The 22,485-nt window shown below is 36.4% G+C and overlaps 1 protein-coding gene and 1 long non-coding RNA gene across 3 annotated transcripts in view; one reads left to right on the plus strand and one right to left on the minus strand.

The window, feature by feature from the left end:
• RORA (RAR related orphan receptor A) overlaps positions 1-22,485 on the minus strand; it is an 861,625-nt gene that overhangs the window by 277,359 nt on the left and 561,781 nt on the right. The gene's annotated exons all lie outside the window — the stretch shown is intronic.
• On the plus strand, positions 7,377-22,319 carry LOC141521584 (uncharacterized). Its single transcript, XR_012478013.1, has 3 exons — positions 7,377-7,794; positions 9,249-9,322; positions 22,142-22,319. It is a non-coding gene; the product is annotated as an uncharacterized LOC141521584 (long non-coding RNA).

Below are 22,485 nucleotides of genomic sequence, written 5' to 3' on the forward strand. Positions count from 1 at the left end.
CCATTCAAACATGGCAAAAGACTAACCAGTGGCTTATGTCTGCAAACTGAGGAATGGGTAAATTGATTCACTTGGATTCAATTTATACTTTTGTTGACAACTGAAAATCTGGTTTGAGATAAGTTCTACTTTGTTTAGTATATCTGTTCATTGCTTTGCTGAGAAAATATACTTTAATTTCTCAAGTATGTATGAATTGAACACTGAAAGGAATTATAGAAAGAAATTCAAATGGAACCTCAGTCAACCTCTAATAATTTATAATGAAATTACAAGCAGGGTACTAGGGAATGGATGTTACTGTTCATGTTTCAGTCGTTTGACCAAATTGTGGTGACACATTGATACTTTTACATACATTTTAGTAAAATAATTAATAGAAGAATTTTATATGCAAGGATGAAAATTGTATGGCTCATTGCTTCCTGATATAAGGTCATAAACAGCTTCAGGGTAATACCTGCATTTCAATGGGTTTTCATAGATTCTAAAATGAGAATAGGAAAGAAGTCTTATACCCCTATAGGAAAAAAAAATAACTGAATCACAGAGCATCGACTTGATTTGTAATGTTATTGCCTGCACACATGAATCAAGCAAATAAGGTCAAAATGGAGAAATAAGACTATGACACATTTTTGTGTCTCATTGGATCTCAGACATATCCAGAGTTCAGCTATAAATTAAAAGGAAAGGTTCTTGAGACTGTCCTTTATGTAGGAAGAAAAAAGTAAAAATAACTCCTTAATAATAGACAGATAAGGAGAAAAGAAAATGCAAGAGAAACGAGGAAAATTGAGGAACTGATGTTGACAAGAAATATTTCTTTTCTGGGCACCTACATTACTGAGGAGGTTACTTTGAGAGGAGATCAATGAATGTTTTCTTGATTTCCTGAGATGGGAAATTATTCTTTCTTCCTACAACCTCCTATACCTTGGTTTTGTAACTTTAAAATGAATTTTTAAATTACTTTGCATATGAATTGAGGAGCATTGACTCAGTTGGTCAATTATCTGATCCTATTTGATTGAAGTCTAAGATGGTATTTATATTTATAATAAATATATACCCTGAAACCTTAATTAGGTATGAACACGTCTCAATCAATCAAGTACTTGAGACTGAGAAAAACTATGAAAGCCATTGGCTGAAATGAAGTAACAATGTGCTCAGAATGGGAGAAACAAATGGATCATGTCCTGTGGGTCATTTATAAAATAGCAGACCAGATCAGAATTGAAAGTAGCAAGGGAGGAGAGAGAGAGAGAGAGAGAGAGAGAGAGAGAGAGAGAGAGAGAGAGAGAGAGAGAGAGAGAGAGAGAGAGAGTAGTTCTGGTTAAACCTCCAAAAAGGAGTAATTTGGGAAAGGGAAGAGAAAACCTTGACTTTGGCCTCTTCCCAACCCCCTTGGCTAAAGAAGTACCCTGTAAGCTTCAAAGGGTCCATAGGACTTTGGACTTCTCCTATTCCCATTGGTGTTCTATCAGGATCCCCAGAAAAGATAATATCAAAGCTTGCATCTGGAGCCAAGGATAGATTGGCTATAGATTCAAGGCTCTTTAAAGAATCCAAAAGAAAAATAAAACTATGCCAATCATAAAGGGAACATATTGAGGACTCCAAGTAAAAGACTTGGAGTTACCCCCTTTGCCTCAGGAGCTTTTTGAGATTAATCCCATTTTCCCTAGACTCTGTATGTATTTGTGGAAAAGTCTATCAAAGATTTTAGGCCAATGTGTTGTTCCAATTATTTTAATTTTACCTTAGTAATTCTATCTTCCTAAAAGATATACCTAATTAAGTGTGGTTGACTAATCAATTTTTTTTTAGGTTTTTGCAAGGCAATGGGGTTAAGTGACTTGCCCAAGGTTGCACAGCTAGGTAATTATTAAGTGTCTGAGGTTGGATTTGAACTCCTCCTGACTCCAGGGCCAGGGCACTGTGCCACCTAGCTGCCCTGACTAATGAATTTCAATAATTTTTGTGAGAAATGCATGAGAAAAGACATCACAAACCCCTCTTACTTTCTGAACTCTGAGTAGATATATAGTAATAGTGTTCTAGGACCAGCTGGTCAACTCAAGTAGGGATTGGGAGAGCAGTTTCAGAATATTTACTACATTTATTTTCCAGTTATCTTTATATATATATGCTGTATCTTCCCATTTGGTCATAAGCTCAAGTAATGCCAATGGTCATATCTTATTGACAATTCAATTCAATAAGTATTTAGAAAGTATCTACTAGGTACTAGTTTGTACTATACAAACTACTACAGTACTCTATATAATCAATTAATTTTTTTTAAAAAAATAAGTTTTTCTATTATTTCTCTCTATCTGTCTGTCTCTCTTAGTGCCTGCTATATGATTTTCTAAGCCAGATAAAACTTATCTCAGGATAATGAGAAAGTGAGGTATGTGTTGTTGTTATTGCCATTTGTAGTTTTTTTTAAAGCTATTTCCCAACTATACTTAAATGAGTTGTAATATTTGTCCTTTACTTCCTTTTTTTTTTTTAGATTTTTTGCAAGGCAAATGGGGTTAAGTGGCTTGCCCAAGGCCACACAGCTAGGTAATTATTAAGTGTCTGAGGCCAGATCCAAACTCAGGTACTCCTGAATCCAGGGCCTGTGCTCTATCCATTGGGCCACCCAGCTGCCCCTGTCCTTTACTTTTTTTTTTTTTTTTTAGTTTTTGAAAGGCAATGGGGTTAAGTGGCTTGCCCAAGGCCACACAGCTAGATAATTATTAAGTGTCCGAGACTGGATTTGAACTCAGGTACTCCTGACTCCAGGGCCGGTGCTCTATCCTCTGAGCCACCTAGCCACCCCTGTCCTTTACTTTCAAAGAAGATCACAACATCAGTGAGGTGATGCCATGACCAAGAATATGGGCTGATTTGAGTGAGGAGGTGCTGTGTTAAATCCAGCCTCACTTTCTCTTCCAGAGCCAGATAGGAATCAGGACAACTGGAGATGACCCTGGATTTGAGACTTTCAGGGTTAAGTGCCTTGCACTTGCAGCTAGTAAGAGTCAAGTGTCTGGGGTTGGATTTGAACTCTTGTCATCTGGACTCCAAGGCCAGTGCTCTATCCACTATACACCTAGCTGCCCTAGATGAGTTCTAGTCATTAGGCATATATTTCTTTTTCTCCTTTGACATTTATGATTCCTAACCTCCTTAAAAACCTCTGCTTTAGGACCCACTTCTAAGAGTTTGGTTCCATTCCTCTTCTTTTTAGTATCTCCTCTCTCTCTCTCTCTCTCTCTCTCTCTCTCTCTCTCTCTCTCTCTCTCTCTCTCTCTCTCTCTCTTTCTCTCTATCTATCTATCTCAGAAGAAGAATATAATTTCCTTGAATACAAGGTCTATCTTTCATTTTTTTTGTCCTTGTGCCTCCATTACCCTGGCAGGGTGCCTTGCTTATAGCAGGGGATTTAATTTATGCTTATTGAATAGAACTGAATATATGCATACTCAGTGTTATGTAGTATAGGTATGAAGATGGAAAAGTGTGATGAGAGTCCTCTTTGTCAAGCAACTCTTCACTGAATAAAGTCTTAATAAATATGTTTCTTAGTTTAATGATAAGGAAACACTAGGAGAAGTTGCTAAAGGGAAGTAAGTCCACTTTCAGAGAACACTGCAAAAGGGAGAAAAAATTTAGTTATGGTTGGTTACTTTATCTCCCTCAGCTTCAGAGGTAGCACTAACAGGTTCAGTTGAAATTCTGCTTTTCTCTTAACTCCCCTAGGACAAAACCTTCCATTAAGGTATCTTTTTTCCTTCTGTACCTGCTTCCATATTTTGGTTTTCTGCTGGTACCTGAAATTTATCCCAAATGGTAGATTGAGCCTAAGCCTGAAAAAGCAAATTTCTCTTTCAAGAGAAAAGTTAGGCCAAAAAGAGACAGAAATCTTGGGATACTAGAGCACATAGGAGGCCTCTAAGAGGAGTATCTGAGATCATTCCTTGCTCTTTATTCCTGTTCCTACTTTTTTTTTCTTTTAATAAAGATGTTATTGAACTATTAAAAAAAAAGACTGCTCTCCTGTCTGTCTGATACTGAGTGTTGGGATTCTCAGGGGAGGCAACAAAAACCCCATAACTTGCAGACATCTGATTCAAAAGGAAAAACAAAGTCACCTCAACTTGAGGTAGCCCAGAAAAAGAAAATGACCAGATGGGCATGTAATGTGAAAACAGATACAGTATGTGAACTTTTCCTGGACATTAAAAATGCAAAAACCTCTGTTTGCTCACAAGTACACAATTTGGTCTGAAAAAGCCATTCATAGTCCTTGATATGAACTGGAGCCTAAGAAATCTATAAAAGCTTTAGTCACAATGCTGGTTAAAGTTTTGTCAAATGGAGAGCCCTTTCTGTGAGACCTAGATGAAGAACAGAGGTAAATAACAGTAATGCTTTGTTAGCTTTCAGGGTCAGAAAAGGAAAGGTTTTATGTTTATGTGGAAGGAAAGGTCAATAACAACAACAAAAAGATTTTTTTTTTTATCAATTCACAGGCTCTGATGAAATAAATGTCTATGGCCCTCCCATCCATAAACTTTCTCAGGGCCTTTGATAGATCAAGGAAAGGAATACTGGTACATATGCACACAGGACTCCACTAGTATATTTATCTTCATTGCTTGACTTTCCCTAGATTTCTGTGGATCAGTTCTGTTCTGGTGTTTCCCACCTATTTTGCCCTTGTGGAGAGAAGTCAGTATCACAAAAATAAAAACTCCCCAAAGTTAGCTCACTGATAATTATCCCAGAGAACAGAGTATCAGAGAAAGCTGTGATCCTCTCCTATGTGCAGTGACCAGTTTGTCTAGGGAGCTAAACTAGATGCTAGAGAACAGGATCAGGTTTTAAAAAGATCTTGACTGGCTAGAACTCTAGGCCAAATCTGACAAGGTGAAATTCAATGAAGATAAAGGTAACACAACATTTTAAACACTTGGGTTTAAACACTGACTTCATAAGTGTAAGATGGGGGAACACAAACAGCCAGATGAATTGAAAAGGATTTGGAGGTTTAGTGGAAACTAAATAGGAGTCAATCAAATAATATGACAGCCAAGAACACTGCTGTGATCTTGGATTGCATTGAAGAGTAACACTTTTAGGAATAAGAAGGTGAGAGTCCCCTTAGTATCCTGTCCTCATTAGGCCATTTTTTGGAAGTATTATGTTCAGTTCTAGGTACAATAGTGAAATTCTTCAATGTATACAAATATTTATAAAGCTTTCTTGTGGAAGAAGGATTAAGCATGTTTTTTTGTTTGATCCCAGGGGACAGAACTAGAATCAATGGGTGAAAAAAGGAAAAATGGAAATTTTGATATTAGGAAAACTTTCTAAGAATTTGAATTATCCAAAAATAGAGTAGCTTGCCTGGGAAGGTATTTCACATTTGATGTCTTCAAGTAAAATTACTTGAAAAGTTTTAAGTATGTTGGAGAGGGGATTCTTTTTCAGGGATGCTGTGAGCTGAGGTCCCTTCCTACTCTAAAATTATAAGATCCTTTAATTTATGGAATATTATTCAAATGTTATTCAGAATGTTATTCTGCAAAACAGAGTACAACAGGCAATATCTTTTCTATGCAATAATCTCAACAAAAACGTCCAAATGATCCTTGAAACTGCTTCAGCCAGCAAAGGCTTTATCTCCTTGACAAACAGAGAAAGATGGTAAAACCAAGGACAATAGTGATTTAGACTATAAGCTCATTTGAAAGACACTGGGGGACTACTGTGAAAAATGAGGCAATGAAAAGAGAAACAAATTTAGAGAAAGCCTAGTATACCTCAGTATATTCCAGTTATTAAGACTGGGATATTTAAGAATAAAACTTGAAAGAAGTCAAAAATTAGAAGAAAAACAGAAAATGTCAAAATCTCTACAAAAAAAGAACATCATGATTTTCATTAGTGAAAATACTCAATGCTTTTATTGTTCCCAAGCTTCTTGAAACAAAATTAGTGCTTTTAAAAGCACTAGTATTCTTCTGTTGGTGCTACATGTATATATGTATACACACTCATATGTATCCTTGATGCCATGGTCCTTTTTGAGGATGAAGGATAAACAGCACCCTTTATGAATAGTTGGAGCTGCCCCACTGCTGGTCAATTGGGTAACATAGTTCCCCTCCCTCCCTCCCTTCCTCCCTTCCTCCCTCCCTCCCTCCCTCCCTCCCTCCCTCCCTCCCTCCCTCCCTCCCTCCCTCCCTTCCTTCCTTCCTTCCTTCCTTCCTTCCTTCCTTCCTTCCTTCCTTCCTTCCTTCCTTCCTCCCTCCCTCCCTCCCTTCCTTCCCACCCTTACCTTTGGATGTTATGCCCAAAGGAATGGAAATTTTGATTGATGAAATTTGGCAAGATATCTTGGGGTTTATCAGCCCCAAATCATCTGACTCTCTTTGATTGACCAATAATAGATTCCAGGTCAAGACCCTTTTGGTCACTGTTTGGGTCCTGAATGGCTCAGAGTGAATGTAAATAATAATTCTTTCTGTTTTGTCCAGAATTCCTGAGGGTCCTCCAGATTGGTACTCACATATTGTGAAAGGGACAAGAGGAAGACCCTTAATATGACCTAACAAGCTAAAAATATTCACCATTCATGTCTTTGGTCAAAGCTTTTATTCTCCTCTTTTGATGTATTTGCACTAGTACTGGATTTTCGGGGGCGGGGTTTGTTTTTGCAAGGCAATGGCATTAAGTGACTTGCCCAAGGTCACACAGCTAGGTAATTAATAAGTATCTGAGGTCAGATTTGAACTCAGGTCCTCCTGACTCCCAGGGCCAGTGCTCTGTCCACTGCCCCACCTAGCTGCCCCACTGCTTCTGCTTCTAAAGATAATGGTGGTTGTCCTGACCTTCATGTTATACAACCATTTAATGTATCCAAATGAATCCATTTTTTGACATTGCCCAAAGTCTCCTCCTTCCAGGTATCTTTTGTACTGCCTTACAAGAAGCAGTGAGAAAGGAATTAAGCTTAGTTTCAGGAAGAAACTGGACAATCACTGCCTCATTTCACTAGCAGCCATCAACAGTTGACTGAATGGAAATGATTTGGGGTCATGGTGGGCCCAGACTAGCCAGCATTCCAATGAACTCAGTTCTTGGTCTATCCACCACACCCCTTAGTGATGATGACTTCACCAATTGGGTCCCATCTTAATGGAAGTATCTTTAAAAGGGCACTTTGTAACATACCCTGGAAAGATTTTCTTGCTGTTGGCTGAGATTATTTCGCCTTTTGCTTGGTGTTGACCAGTGCTTCCCTACTACACCCTTGTGGCCAAGGAAAATTCAACCAAGATGAAGCCACAAGGTAGACAGCCCACATCTCAAGGAGAATTTTTTTCTTAAGGAAATCTTCTCTGCTTTCAAGGATTCCAATATATTCCAACTGTCTGTTGAAGGCAGTTGCTTGGCCAGTATCAAAAGCCAGTCTCTTGCTAAGAGGAGGGGACTTTCCCCAGTTTCCCCCCCATATTCCATTGCTCTTTCCCAACTTCCCCTCTTCTATTCTGTCTTTTAGAAAAAGAATCTCAGACAGATGTCTCCTGCTGTCGCCAGCAGGGCTACTCTTTTTTTGCTATGTTAATGGCCAAGGCTGAACGCCCAGTCCTCACCCTCCCTCTTCTCTGAGGCAAGAGAGCCAGTACAGCTGGTTTTTGTGCAAAGACAACACTCATTCTGGCGGCAGGAAACAACTGGCCTGTTTTGCTTGGTCTTTTTAAGGCTGAGAAGTAACTACTACCCAAGGTGGGTCAATGGAAATTAGAACTAAACCAACATGTAGGTAGAGTTGGGACCATCAGCTTGTAACCCGGGCAACCATTTCTATTTTCCACATATCAGTTTTTAAATATCAGTTCAAACTTCGTAATAATAACAGAGCCGGTTATGTCAAAAAAAGACATTGATATTGTTTTCTTTTTAGAACCCAACAAATCAGCATGTTCACCTGCTTCATTTAGTCTGGCAAAAGTTAAAAAAAAAGCAAAAAAAAATCAGAAACCAAGGGCTGCTGATTTGGAGGTTTCCGATTATGTTTCAATGACTTCATGGCTTGGCCCAGCCTCAGATGAGTCTTTTAAAGCCACTCATTTCCTGCGTATTTCCAGTGCTCAGCCAGGAAGAATGTACAGTATGAAAAAAATGTCTACCCTCAATTGCAGACCCCTTGAAAAACGAATCTGGAGGCTTTTTAAATAAAAGAAATAATTATAACCTGCTGGATGCCTTATAGAAGCCACGAAATCTGACCTTTTTCAAAATACCATAGTATTTCCTGTGGCTTCCGTAGGCATAGCCCACATGGCTTTATAAGTATGTGTCCAACACATAGGCTCTTGGTCTTCTTACCAAAAGTCAAATTTCCAAAGCATAAATAGATGTCCTTGGAAGACAACATCCAAAAATGGTCTTAAACTGAAACCCAGCTGGTAAAATGGAGCTGCCTGGCAAGACTGGGGTGTGTGCAGGATATTTTTTAATGAATGGAGGTTTTATTTTCCATCTTGTTCTTCCATCTTTTTTAAACATTGCTTTTAAGAGGCCAGACTTGCCAGGTATGCCCATCAGATGTGGATTACTTTAGCCTACAACTGGAAAGGGAATTTGTAAACCCTGAGACCTGTGAAATTTGGGTCAAAGATTTCTCTGTCAAAACATAGTTAACCATTGGAGAAAAAAGAACACACCCCTTAAGAGAAAGAGAGAAAGAACATTCTGAACTTAAGCTACCTCTGATCAATGACCTCAGTTTCTGATATGTTGTCCTAAGAGAACACTGAAACCTTTTGAAAGAGAAGCTCAAGGAGATAAAACCTTATACAGACTTTCCAGATGAGGGAGAGATTCCAATCTGGGGCCCAATGAAAGTACATTACTTCTTTTCAGGACTATGGAGATGTAGTCAAAATAAAATAAAGATTTGTACAATTGACCAGATAATACAATTACCATAGTATATACCTGAAAAAAAAAGCCTTTGTTCTGAAAATCAAAGGTTTTTGCCTTAATGTTTTAGAATATTACTTCAACTCTTCTGTATTTGGCCTGTTTAGGGGTTCATTGAAAATTATTAAAAATTTGTTTCCATTGAGGAGGATTAAAATTTCACATCAAATTAGGGATAGGGACTGGACTGGTATGGGCAGCTTTCTGACAAGGAAACTATCAATGTAGGTCAACACCTTCTCTTTTACTTCTAGGCTTTGGAAGCTGTCTAGAGCATTGAGGGATCAAATGACTTGTCCAGAACTACAAAATTTTAATACTGTCACAGGTGTGTCTTGAACCCAGATCTTTTAGACACTGCAGCCAGTCTTCTGTATTACTGGTGTCAAACTTAAATAGAAATGGGTGCCATTAATGTTTTTTTTAAGAAAGATTTTATTTATTTTAAGTTTTACAATTTTTTCCCCCATTCTTGTTTCCCTCCCCCCACCTCCCCACAGAAGGCATTCTGTTAGTCTTTACTGGATACCATTAATCTAATCCTACATGTTGTCTATTGATTTAGTTTTAATTGTATGTATTATATTTTTTATTTATTTTGTTAAATATTTTTCAATTATATTTTAATCTGGTTTGGGTTACACTTGGGTATGCTATGGGCTGCTTGAATGGTGTGTTTGCCATCTGTACATTGTGCCATGCTGTATCACAACAAATAATTCTGAATCAAATAATTAGTTAGAAACCCACTCTTCCCAAGTCAGTAGAGCTTCCTTTAGGTCAAATTGGAAGCAAGAAAATGTGGTCTTTGTTGACTTTCCACACTCTTAGCCCTAGTCAATATACAACTTGCAGAGATAGAGATCCTTACATATGGCATTGAAGAAACAAAGGTGGTAAGGCAATTTCAGGTGAGGGAGAGATAGGTTGTTTAGTTACTGAGTTCTGAGAATCAAACTCAGGGAATAGACAGTAGTCTAGTTTGACTGGAGAGATGAGTTCATTAAAGGGAACAATATGAAAGGTAGATAGTAGCCAGATTGTGGAGAGCCATACTTGCTACTCTGAAGAGTTTGTATTTTATCCTTGAGACAAGTCAATGATTTTTGAGTGAGGTGGTGACATAGTTAAACCTGTAGGAAAATTATTTTAGTACTTGAGAGATTAGAAACAGGTAAATCAATTAGGAGGTAATTATTGTAGTTCCATTTGGAGGTGATAAGCATCTGAACCAGGGTGGTGGCCTGACAGTAAAGAGAAAGAAACAAATGGGAATCCTCCTGAAGGTTCTTCTCTTGACTAAATTAAAGTTGAAGTGTTAATGACTGAACTGACACTGTCTGAATATGTGTCCACTCTTGGGTAATCTTAATAATTTTTTCATCTTTTTGCAATGTGAAAACCAAAAGGAAAACTTAATAATAGGAAGTTTGTGATGAGGAGGAAACTTGATAAGATTAGGGGTAGGGTGGAGAAGGGTGGCTTTTGGATATCAATTCATGATATTACCCAGGTAGGGGCCTCATCCTTGGTAGCTAAAAGAGTAATGATAAATACATTATATCCTGCAAGTAAAAGAGGGTTTAAATAATTTTGGGGAAGAAAAAAAGTGAATTGGTAAACTAAGAAGATGTTACAATCCCATTCAATCCCCATCCTGTAAAAGTTATGAATGAATAGTAACATTGCTTCTGTATTTAATGAAAATATAAATATGATAATTAATCAATGAGGTACCATAATCATTGCACAAGTTTTTTTAGAGACCTTTCATTTGAGAAACACTATCTCTTGAAGAGTAAAAGAGTAAACTCAAGTACTCTAGGTAGCTTGAGAGTATTGAATAGCCTTTGATTTATAAAATAGGATTAATTGCCATATAACTACATATGAAAAATAAAATATTGTAACCTCAGTACAAGAATAATCTTTTTTTTTTTTTTTAGGTTTTACAAGGCAATGGGGTTAAGTGGTTTGCCCACTGGGCCACCTAGCTACATCCTTAAATCATTTTCTTTAGAGTGTGGGCCACATATATACAAAACTTACAAATGTAGTAAAAATCTCTTTAATTCAGACCTCAACAATTCCAAATTCAAGACAATTCCACAAATGTTGATCTTTACAGTCTATAGCTCTGCTATCTAGAGGATCAGACTTATGTAATTCTCAGACTTTGGGAGTGGTGCTGGGAAAAGCCCCTCTGAACTTTGAGCGCCACTGAGTACCACCAAGATCATTTCTGATGTAGTATGATTTCTTGACTTGTTGCATCAAAGAAAAGAAACTCTATGATTAGTTGGTACTATCCATACATGAATGATTTTTTTGAATGAAAGTCAAGGAGTGCAGATACAATGACAGGAGGCTGAAGAATCAAGAAATAGGATACAAAAAATAAGATTAAAAGAAGGAAAAAAGGCAGAGATAGATCAGGGGAGACAAAGGCGCAGCAGCAACAGTGGTTGCTAACTGCAATAAGAAATGTGCAGATGTCAAGGAGCAGCAGAGTCTGTTGGGAGAGAACGACTAAAGCCTAGGAAAGGAACATAGAACATCTCTGAAGACTTGAGAGATTGAGAGGAAGAAGCTTAGAATACATTTACTTGTATCCAATACTGTGGTATACTTTGCTTTTTGAATGTGTAAGTAAACCCACATGATGCCTTTGGAGGCATAAAAGATCACTATGGTATGGGGGATAGAGGCTGGTATCAAATGGGCAGAGGAAACAAATACCCTACTTTATGAAAAAAAGACAAATGACAAAAATCAATATTGCCTTAGGACTTTTTCAAGAAAAGTTCAAGGTCTCTTATTTCAATTCTATTTCTTTTTTCCACCGGCTCTACCACCTTCACCTATATTTTCATCTATAGCTACTTCACAATAACTAATTGAGCAGTAGAAAAAAAGGTTAATTCATATTCTGTTTAAGAAGGCAGGAAAGCAGACTATATAATTCAGAAGGATTTCCATTTGGATTATTGGTGGATCTGAGACTTCATCCAGTTTTTATGGGAAACAATGTGTATCTATACCCTTAAAGTCACTTATCTAGGTTTACTCCTTGACCAAGGGATGCCTTGACTAATTTATAATCCAAAAAGATCAAGAAAAAAAGACTCATACATAAATATGTGGATCAGTTACTTTTGTTATGTCTAAGAACTAGGAAACAAAGGAGGTATTCATCAACCAATTATGGTATGTAAATGTAATGGAATATTATTCTGCCCTAAGAAGATGGTTTCAGAGAGACTTGAGGAGACTTACTTGAACCAAACTGATGCAGAAATTGGCACAAAACAACCACACTATGAATAAAAAAAACTTTTGAAGACTTAAGAATTAGATTTATTGTAATGGCCAATAATGACTCCATTGAAGGGAGGATGAAGTAGGGATGTCTTTCACAACAGTGGTAAACACCTTCAGTGATAATATATTTCCCTGTTTTAGAACTTGTTTAGATATTGTATAATATCTAGGGTGTTGTAGAACAAGGCTAACTCTGTACATCTTTCAAAAAAGAAAGACTTTGGTCTATCCCCAAATGCAAAACTAAGTATATAAAGAAAATCTATTGACAATACTATCAAACACAGTTTGATGAATAACCCATGGAGAAGGTGCATCTATCATGTTTAATTTTGTGAATGGAAAATGAACTGGACTCAGAACTGAGTAAGGAGGAAGAGAGCAAATTGGATTATATTTACAAAATTGTAGTTATTTTCACAATCCTAAATTCCTCAAAAATGAAGACCCATAATTTTATTCATTCATTCATTTATCCATTTGTTTGTTTTTAGCTTTTGCAAGGCAATGAGGTTAAGTTACTTGCCCAAGGTCACACAGCTAGGTAATTATTAAGTGTCTGAGATTGAATTTAAACTCAGGTCCTCCTGACTCCAGGGCCAGTGCCCTTTTCACTGTGCCACCTACCTGCCCCTAAGACACATAATTTTAATAAACACTATTTCTCTGGAGAATGAATATATTGTCCCAGTGGATAGAGAACTGACTTCGGAGCTTGAAATCCCTTTGACACATATATGACCCCTGGACAAGTCTCTTAACATTTCAGAGTCCATAGGCAGTGTTCTAACCCTTAACTGCAGAGAAGATGATGACTCTACAGTTTTCTTATCTGGAAAACTCTCTCTCTCTCTTTTTTTTTTAATCTGGGAATTCTTAATACAAATAAGTCACAGGTCCCATCCCTATCCCTATCTCTAATCCTCTGGTGATACTCTAAGACTATGAATCATGGACTATTAAACTCTATGGAGAATTAAATTTGAAGGTCAAAGAAAAATAGTGAATATGAATATGTGCTATAACACTAGTGAATGAAGAACAATGTAAGAGGTGTTACATAAAAGATATCATCAAAGTGATGTATGAATGGAGAAGAAGGTTGGCCAGTTATTGAATGGTGCAAAGGGACAGAAAATCTGTGTGTTTGATTTGGTATCCAGGCAATTTCAAGAAATCTTAGTACCCACCTTTTCAGATAGATTTACAGAGGCACATAGCCTGAGATTGTTCATGATGAAAGAATATCAAATCAGCTGTGATCTGTTCAGTGGGAAAAAATTTTCCAAACCGATAAGATCACAGACCCATAGAAGTACTTCCACTAAAGAAACAAAATAATTAAAATAAAGAAACCCAGATATCTCCAGGGTTGAATTGCTAACTATCTTGAAATCTTGTTCATTCAAACTATTCTTTAAGGTTTCCAGAAAGTCAAGGGTTGTTAGTTTTGGTTTTTGTTAATTTATTACTACAACATAATAAATACGATTGTGAGAAAGCCAGAGTTAAATTGCTAACTATCTTGAAATCTTGGTCATTCAAACTATTCTTTAAGGTTTCCAGAAAGCCAAGGGTTGTTAGTTTTGGTTTTTGTTAATTTATTACTACAACATAATAAACTTAATTGTGAGAAAGCAATGGTTAATCTACTTCAGAAATAATGTTTCTCAAACACATTATAAAAGTATTTTAGCAGCGACCATGCCGTTTAATTAATATGCTAGTCATGACTAATTTAGTAAAACTGGTCTTGCTTTTAGCAGAAGTAACTATTAGAGAATGTGTTGCTGGATATACCTTAATGTAAAATAAATTGTATTTCTTAATATATTTTCTAACTCAGACTGGCTTCTCTGGCTCAGGTCACTTCGAAACAATTAGATTTTTACTGTAATTATTGGACAATAGTGCTAACTGTCACAAAAAGTAGACTGGGCTGGGCTCTCTATAACCTATTAACTGGTGGATCTGGGTGGATATGAGCAAAGCCACAAATGAAGACCCTGAAAATATTGAAGAAATAACTGATATCTGTGTCATGGACCAGTTTGTGCTCACAACTGAGTAACAAATCAAATACTGATATGCAGGCAGACCCTTTCTTGTTCTTGTCTCCTTTAGGGATCTAATTCTTAATAATATACCTTAAGAAGACAAAAAAAAAGTTTTTTGTTTCTAAGACTTTGTCTTTTGTTTCATAATTGATACAGATTTTTCCCCAATCCATAAATGTTTAAAGCATCATCTATATTGCATCTTCCACTTGTTAAAATTTAAAATGTTGCAAATAGCCAAGAGCCAGTACTTTAGTTACCAGCAACCCTTCTTACCCTAAGCAGAGCCTTAATCAACTGAAAACAGGGTCATAATACAATATAAATGTCATTATATGGACTCACTCTCCATCCATGGTGTACATTAGTTACCATTAAAAGGATATTACCCAAGAATATGGTCCTGAAACAAATATCAATTCCAAAGCCCTTATCTAAAGGGTTTTTGGATCATATACAAGTTCCATAGATGAGATACAGGAATATTTAGATATAAAGTAAATGGCACTAATGTAACATTTATGCCTTAGCAAACAAAGGTGGAGGAAGCCATTAAACCAATGCATAGTTTCTTACCAGGGAATATTCCAAAATATTTCAAACATTTAATTAGAGCCTGACTTTGAACTGGTAATATATATATAAATTCTGAATAAAATGGCAGAGCCTAAAGACAAAAAGCACTGGTGCACATCCAATTAGTTACCAAGGTCTATAGATTTCACCTTCATGAGAACCCTCCCATAGGCCCCCTCTCCTTCCTCTTCCCACAACCTCCACCTTCATTTAGATCCTCATTAGTGCAAAAAGCCTAGGTTTCCCATCTCTGCTCCTTCTCCTTTGCAAATCATTCTTCTCATTGCTGCCAAAGTAATCTTCATAATGTACATATCTGACCAGGCCAATTCCTTGCTCAAAAACCTTCAGAGGCTATTTATTGCTTACTGAGGGAAAAAAAAAACAAACCCAAAAAACTTCTGAGCCTGGCATTCAAAGTTCTCCACAACTGAATAATTAGTGCAGGAATCTTTAGATCAGCCATGAGAAAGCCAGTTCCAAGTCAATCAAGCAACATGAAGCAATATTCAAAGAATGCTTTGGTAGATAGGATGTGACAAATAAAGAAGTCTTTTAAATCTCCTCATGTACAACTCCCCTTTATGTTTCTTTCATTCCAGACAAATTGGCTAAAGCTTGCTGCTCTTTCACTTCATCTTGTCTGTGATTGGATGATTGCTATACCCATTCTTCTCTATCTTTTAAGATCATCTTCTATAAGATGCATCTTTCATAAAGGTTTCCTCGATCTCACGCTTTCCTCCCCAACCCCATCTCAAACCTACCCCAAGCTACAAATACCCTTTCCACTTCTCAAATCTCTTACATAGCTTCTCCTTTACAGTTAGAGTCCTAGAATATTGGCACCGGAAAGACATAGGAAGTCACTTAGGTTAACTGGTACTTGAACAGGAATCTTCTCTGCAGCATTCCTGACAAGTGACCTTTGCCTGAACTTCCCATGATGGGGGGGAGCTTGGGAACTCTCTGGAAAGTCCATTCTACTTTGAAATGGCTCAATTTGTTAGGAATTTTTCCCTTATATGAAGTTGGAATTTGTAGCTACTACTCAGTGATCCCCTAATTCTGTTCCTTTCTCCTTTAGACCATGAAAACCAAGCCAATGCCATTTCCAGAGGAGACTCCTTCAGGTATTCCTGTTGGTGTATTTTCCCATAAGACTTTAATTTTCCAAGTTAAACATTCCTGTCTTGTTCCTTCGACAGATCTTTTACACAGCATGGGCTTGAGTGCTTTTTATTATCATGGCACACCATCCCCACCCCCATGATGTGCTGCAGTTGGTCAATGTCCTCTCTAAAAGGTGGTGCCAAGAACTGAACATAGTGCTTCAAATCTGAGCTAACTAGGGCAAAGCCCGATTGGACTATAACCTTCCTCGTTCTGGACACCTAAAGACCATGTTTACTCTTTTGCTTGCCAAGTCACAATGCTGACTCAACCCAAGCTTACAAGCCACTAAAACCCCAAGGTCTTTTCCCCCAAGGATTCAACTTTCCTGATGAATCTTCTCTCTTATGTGCTTTTTCAGTTTTCTTTTTTTAACACAGGTATTAGAATTTTACATTTATATCTATTACATTTTCATTTTATTAGATCCAGGCCACTGTACTAGCATGTCAAGATCTTGTTGGTTCTTGTATGTACCTACAAATATACACTCGCAATATAGGAATGTGCAGATAGTAGGTAAATAGTCATAACATTTACTTAGTCTTTTAAGATATAACCTATCCCTCTCAAATTTGTGTTAACTGCTGAGTTGCATTCCAGCTGTGCCTTTGGTAAAAAGTCATTGATTAATTAAAAAAAAACACTTGACAGAACCTGGGACAGAGTCCTGTGGCACTCTGCTAGAGACTTCATTTCAGGTTACATTAATCATTCCTTTACTTGTAGTACAGTAATAGAGTAGAAAAACCACTGACCTTTGAATTAAATTATGACTGATAGTAACTAATAATGGGACCCTGGACAAACAACTCAAACTCTCTGAGATTTGTAATTCTCTATTGGAAAACTGAATCTCAGACACTTAGTAGCTATGTGGTTCTCAGAAAGTCCTTTAACTTCTGCTTGTCTCAGATTCCCCAGCTGTAAAATGAGGATAATAGTATTACCTCCAAAGGCTATCAATTGGGAATCAAATGAGATAATATTTGTTCTAATCAAATTGCCTAGTACATAGTTAATAAATTCTTCCCTTCCATTCATCTTTCCCTTCTTTACCCCCTCCCTTTCTCCCTCCCATTCTTCCTTCTTCATAAAGTTGTTGTAAAGAATGTTTCAAATACTCTCAACTTTATTATTATCATCTTATTTTCATTTTGGGGGGGTGGTAGAATTCAGAAAGAAACTGTCCAGGAGAAGTTACCATTATTCTTTTATATTTAATGTTTCATAAGCTATTGCAAGGTGATAAAATAACTGCTTTGTGTAATTGAATAAAAGTATGGGGATATAAGTTCATCTTCTGCAGACTCATTGAGAGCATCAGCAAGTCAGCTCTAGAAGCAGACCTAAAAAAGGAGATGAAAAGATACCTTATCTTGTTTGAATTCTCCTAGTTCTTAGCAGTTTGAAAGGTTTTCTTTACACATAGTTTGAAGGGCATGAGCATTTGTCATGATGTTATCTGATAAGTTAAAATTTTATTTTGAATTTTACATTCATACAAGTATGGAAATCAGTCTATCTGGTATAATAGCCTAGTTAATTGAATGGTCCAGTATAGTTTATTTGTTGAATTATCAAGGACATTTTGAGATACTGATAAGATACAAATTTATTGCCTGTTAGTTTATGAAAGATAGTGAGCTTCTGATGTTTCACTCTAGTCATTAGGCTATATCTTGCTAGATATTCAATAGTTGATAAATTTATGTAGCCTAGAATGATATGTTGCACTATTTCTACCATTTTCTGGATTAATCCATAGTGATCAATATGTTCATATTCCTTAAGGATAGGTCATCTGTAGTGTCTATTGGTCATGATGTAATTTTGAATCACAGTCATATTTTGTTTCTATAAACAAATCTACATGACTCAGCCATTTTGAGCTAGGGTTTTCAAACTTTTTTTTGGGCTGAGTTCTTGTTGATGTTGTCTATGGAGGGAGTTGTGATTCCATTCTTGGGTTTTGCTTATTTTGTAGGATCTATCTAGAGGAAAAATATTTTTGAATACATCTGATAAATCTAATGATGTGTCCCCATTTTGTCTTTTTTTGTCATTCAGTCTACATATTTACAAAAGCATTTCCATAAGATTTTAACTTGCTTATCATGCACTCTGACAATAATGCATAATGCAAAAATGCATTCTCTTTTTCAATGAAGCATTGATTTTTTTTATGGCTGCCTTAGGATCATGGGATCTGCATTTTGTTAAAAATCTATGGATTTTTGTTAGGATATTTTTCAAATTTTATATGGTCTCTTTTGCATTTTGTAAATATGTTAAAACTAGTACTGTTTGAGTGTAAATATGTTTTAAGCATGTTCTTCCTTTTAAACATGGATTTCAGGATTCCAGCAAGTCTCTTGATATCCCCAGTCACAGCTTATTCCTTATTATTATCCTCATGTATTTTATTATTATTTATCTTATATCTTATCTAACTATTATTATCTTATCTTACTAGATTGTACATTCCTTGGAGGCATATATTGTATATTATTTCATCCTTAAATCCTTATCAACTAGAATAGCCTTTTGGAAATACTAATAGTTAGTATTTGTTGAGTTGAATTGAATCCGTGTGTTCTAGATTCCCAACATGACTTTTTTTTTTAAATTTGTCTTGTCTTTAAGAGGCTCACATACTGTTCAATGACTAGATAGTGACAAATAAGGAGAAGGAAAACTTTGTGGTCTTTGAAGGGTACTTTAAAGAGGACAAATACTATAAAGTGAATTGGAACCACAATCCCTTTAAAAACCCCAATGGATTAAAAAAATAGATATTTAGAATTTTATATGTGCTAGATCAATAGGAGGATTAGTGGCATAGGGTTTTTTCCCCCTCTTTTGGGGGGAATTAACACACAGGAACAGTGCCTACAGACTTTTTTTTTTTTTTGGCTTGAAGCAATTGTTTCTGTAGGTGATTCTCATTAGGGATTCAAACAAGTTACAAAAACCACTCAAAAATCTCTTTTATCATTCAATCCTTGGAAATGACTTTCCTAGCTAATGTGCAGTCTTCTTTTGAGGGTCATGATATTTTCTTTCCTTTAGTCAATTACATTATATTCAGCACTATAAAATATGATTTATGGGAAATTGAGGTAGAATATCATAGGAATTGTCCTGGGAATCAGGAAATTTGCTACAAATTCCACTTTTACTTTGGCCCAGTCATTTAAGTTTTTTGGTCCTTGGTCTGCTCACCTCTAAGGTTCCTTTGCCTATCTCCAAAGTCTATTCTAGTCTAGAAAAGTATGTATTTTGGATATGACTCAATTCTAAAATATTTTGAAGGGAATGTTGTTTTATTCTTTCCAAGTATGCATACTAACTCCAATTACTTCCAAGAAATGTTTCTAGGTAGGAGTCCTGCTGGCCCTGTTTGGATGAGAAGATAATTACCCAACACAACAACCTTAATGTATATCTGATTAAATGATGATTAAATGATATTTCTTTGCAATTAAAAGCATCATAAAATGCACACAATGTATCAAAATTCCTAAAACTTTTATTTCCCTAAATGAGGTAGTCATCTACAATGTTATGATCTTGTTTACTTAACAGGGATCATTTTTTAAAACATCTTTCTTTAAAAGATAGTGCAAAGGTTAGCATTTGTTTTTTAACTCAAGCCCAATGTTCCATAAGTTCTTAATTAATATTCAGATTAATTACTTGTGTTAGTATATTTATTTTTAATTAATATCTGGGAATAATCATAATAGTAGCCTACTATGTGTCAAATGCTTTCCAAATATTATCCCATTTGAATCTTTCAATAAAAATAATATTGATAATTTTTACATAAGAAATGGTAAGTAGTATAAAAATCTCATCATGGACATACACAACTAGAAAAAAGAAATGGGCCAACTAAATTATGAGGGAGATTACAGATGGATAATTATCCAGAACATGACTTCCATTTACGTTTCTTGCCCCCAATACAATCAAAAGATTGTATGGGGAAATCAGTTAATAAGACAGATATCAGCTGTTATTTATTCTTATTAACATATATATTATTTATATGTTGTCATATATAAATATATTTAAATATTTATATTATATTTATGTATTGTTTATAGCTTTTTTTTCCCGGTGAGACAATGGGGTTAAGTGACTTGCCCAAGGTCACTTAGCTAGATAATTATTAAGTGTCTGAGGTTACATTTGAACTCAGGTTCTGCTGACTCCAGGGCCAGTGCTCTGTTGATGGGGTAGCTAGGTAGTACAGTTGATAGAGTGGAATCAGGAAGAAGAGTTCAAATTTAACTTCAGATACTTACTAGCTATAAGACCCTAAGCAGGTCGCCTCTGTCAGTCCCTGTTTCCTCATCTGTAAAATGGGTATAATACATGCTAGTTGAATGAGATAGTTGATCTTGTCCCCATGGCTTTAGGCAGGAAAGCTCTCATTACTGGTCCAGTTTCACTGCATCCAGAGAGGCTAAGTCCACAGAATTAGGTTAAGGCAGAGGAGGTCTTCTGATCTCTTGGCTTCTTTTATAAGGAAGCTGCTCCTTCCACCCAATTGTGATGCCTCCTTAAACAAGGTATTTTCATTTTGATATGAGGACTTTTGTTTGTGAAAAGAATTTCAAAGCCTTCAGTGATCAAAGTGGAAAAAGGGATGATAGGATTTAACACAGTGCAGGAGCAGTGGTTTTCAAAGATGAGCTGAGTACAGGAAAGGCTGAAATCAGATGAGCCAGGAAACATACCTGCCTTCCCACATTTCCCAGCAAAACCTTCCTCTTCTCTAATCCCAACTAGCTTTCCTTATTGTTCTGCTATTTTAAATAACCCTGGTGTATTTCTATCTATGGAATGAAATTTGGGAACTGACACTGATACTGTGGGGAAAAAAATCCAATAGATTTTATTTTTTCTGGTAATAATACTAGCTTTTATTTAGTGTTTTAAAGTTTTCAAAAGTGCTTTATATATTTAATCCCAATTGATCCACAAAACAACTCTGGGGGAAAAGGTGATATTATTAGACCCATTTAGCAGATGAGCAAACTGAGGTCCAGAGGGGTAAAGGTACTTGCTAGTGGACACAGACCTTCCCCCTATGGCCCTCTACTAGAAGAAAATCACAAGGATGGAAGAGGGTTGGCTTTGGGTTGGCACTAAAAACAATAAAAGCCTCCAGAAATCTCATCAGCATCAAACACATTGATATAGTCACTTGACCTCTCCTTCAGCATCTTCAGTTGTAAAAGAAGGCGAATATACTTAGTCAGAGGTGTTAAACATTCCCCAATGTGACCAGAACCAGATTTAAATTTAATTGGGAAATACTCAACAAATTAGATACAAATACAAAAAATATAATATTAATGTATGGTTTTCTAAGTCAATATGCAGCCTGCAAGGATCCTTCTGAATCGTTTAGTGGCCCCTGTTTCCATTTGAGTTTAACTTTGTATTTTGAGTTTGACCATTCAGTGACCTCCAAAGTCCTTTCTGCCTTTAAACCTCTGTCTTGTGTCATCATGATACTATGAATTTCCTCAGAAATATGTTGAAAATGGACATATGCATACAAAAGAAATGATCAGGTGAAGAAAGGTAATGGGATTCAAGTTCTCTTGGCTACTGCCCACAAATGACAGACAAGAAACTGTTGACTTGGGTAGATCTGTGGACAACAGATAGAATAACAAAACAGAAAAAAGAATATGCAAGATGAAAAGGGAAATCTTCCCAACTATCAAAAATCAAAGCAAAATCTCAGGAATCATTAAGAAGCAATTTGGTGCAGTGTAGAGGGTTGGAAACAATCAGGAAGATCTGGGTTGGAATCCAAGCTCCAATTCTTACCCACTGTATAAACTTGAGGAGAGCGCTTCAGGTCATGTGATTTACTTGTCTCATCTGGAAAACGATGGGGTTGGTCTCAATGACCTTTAAGGTCCCTTCCAGCTCTAAATCTAAGATACTCTGAACTTGTGTTTCCATCCCCCTAACTCTCTCTTGTTCCCTTCCAGGGACAGAACAATCAGAACTGTCTCCCAAGTCTTTGTGTTTCCTTTTACTTATGGATGATGCGCCTGACAAATACCCACATAAAATGCAAAGATGTGTGAAAGGAAGAGATGTGGAGAGGACTGTTTTCCATCTCCCAATAATAGCGTTTCAATTTGGTACCTAAATAAACAATCTATTTCAGTGGCTACCCTTTGATATCTCGAATGTTCCCTTCTGTTATTTCTGGCAGTTCCCAATCCTGTGATGTGATTAGAGAGGATGATTACACTTACATAACACCATCAAATTAATTTGCAGCTGAGAACAGCAGCAGCAGGAAATCATTGGAGTTCTCAAATCTCCC

The sequence above is a fragment of the Macrotis lagotis genome, chromosome 4, assembly GCF_037893015.1.
Source record: "Macrotis lagotis isolate mMagLag1 chromosome 4, bilby.v1.9.chrom.fasta, whole genome shotgun sequence".
Classification (NCBI taxonomy): Eukaryota; Metazoa; Chordata; class Mammalia; order Peramelemorphia; family Peramelidae; genus Macrotis; species Macrotis lagotis.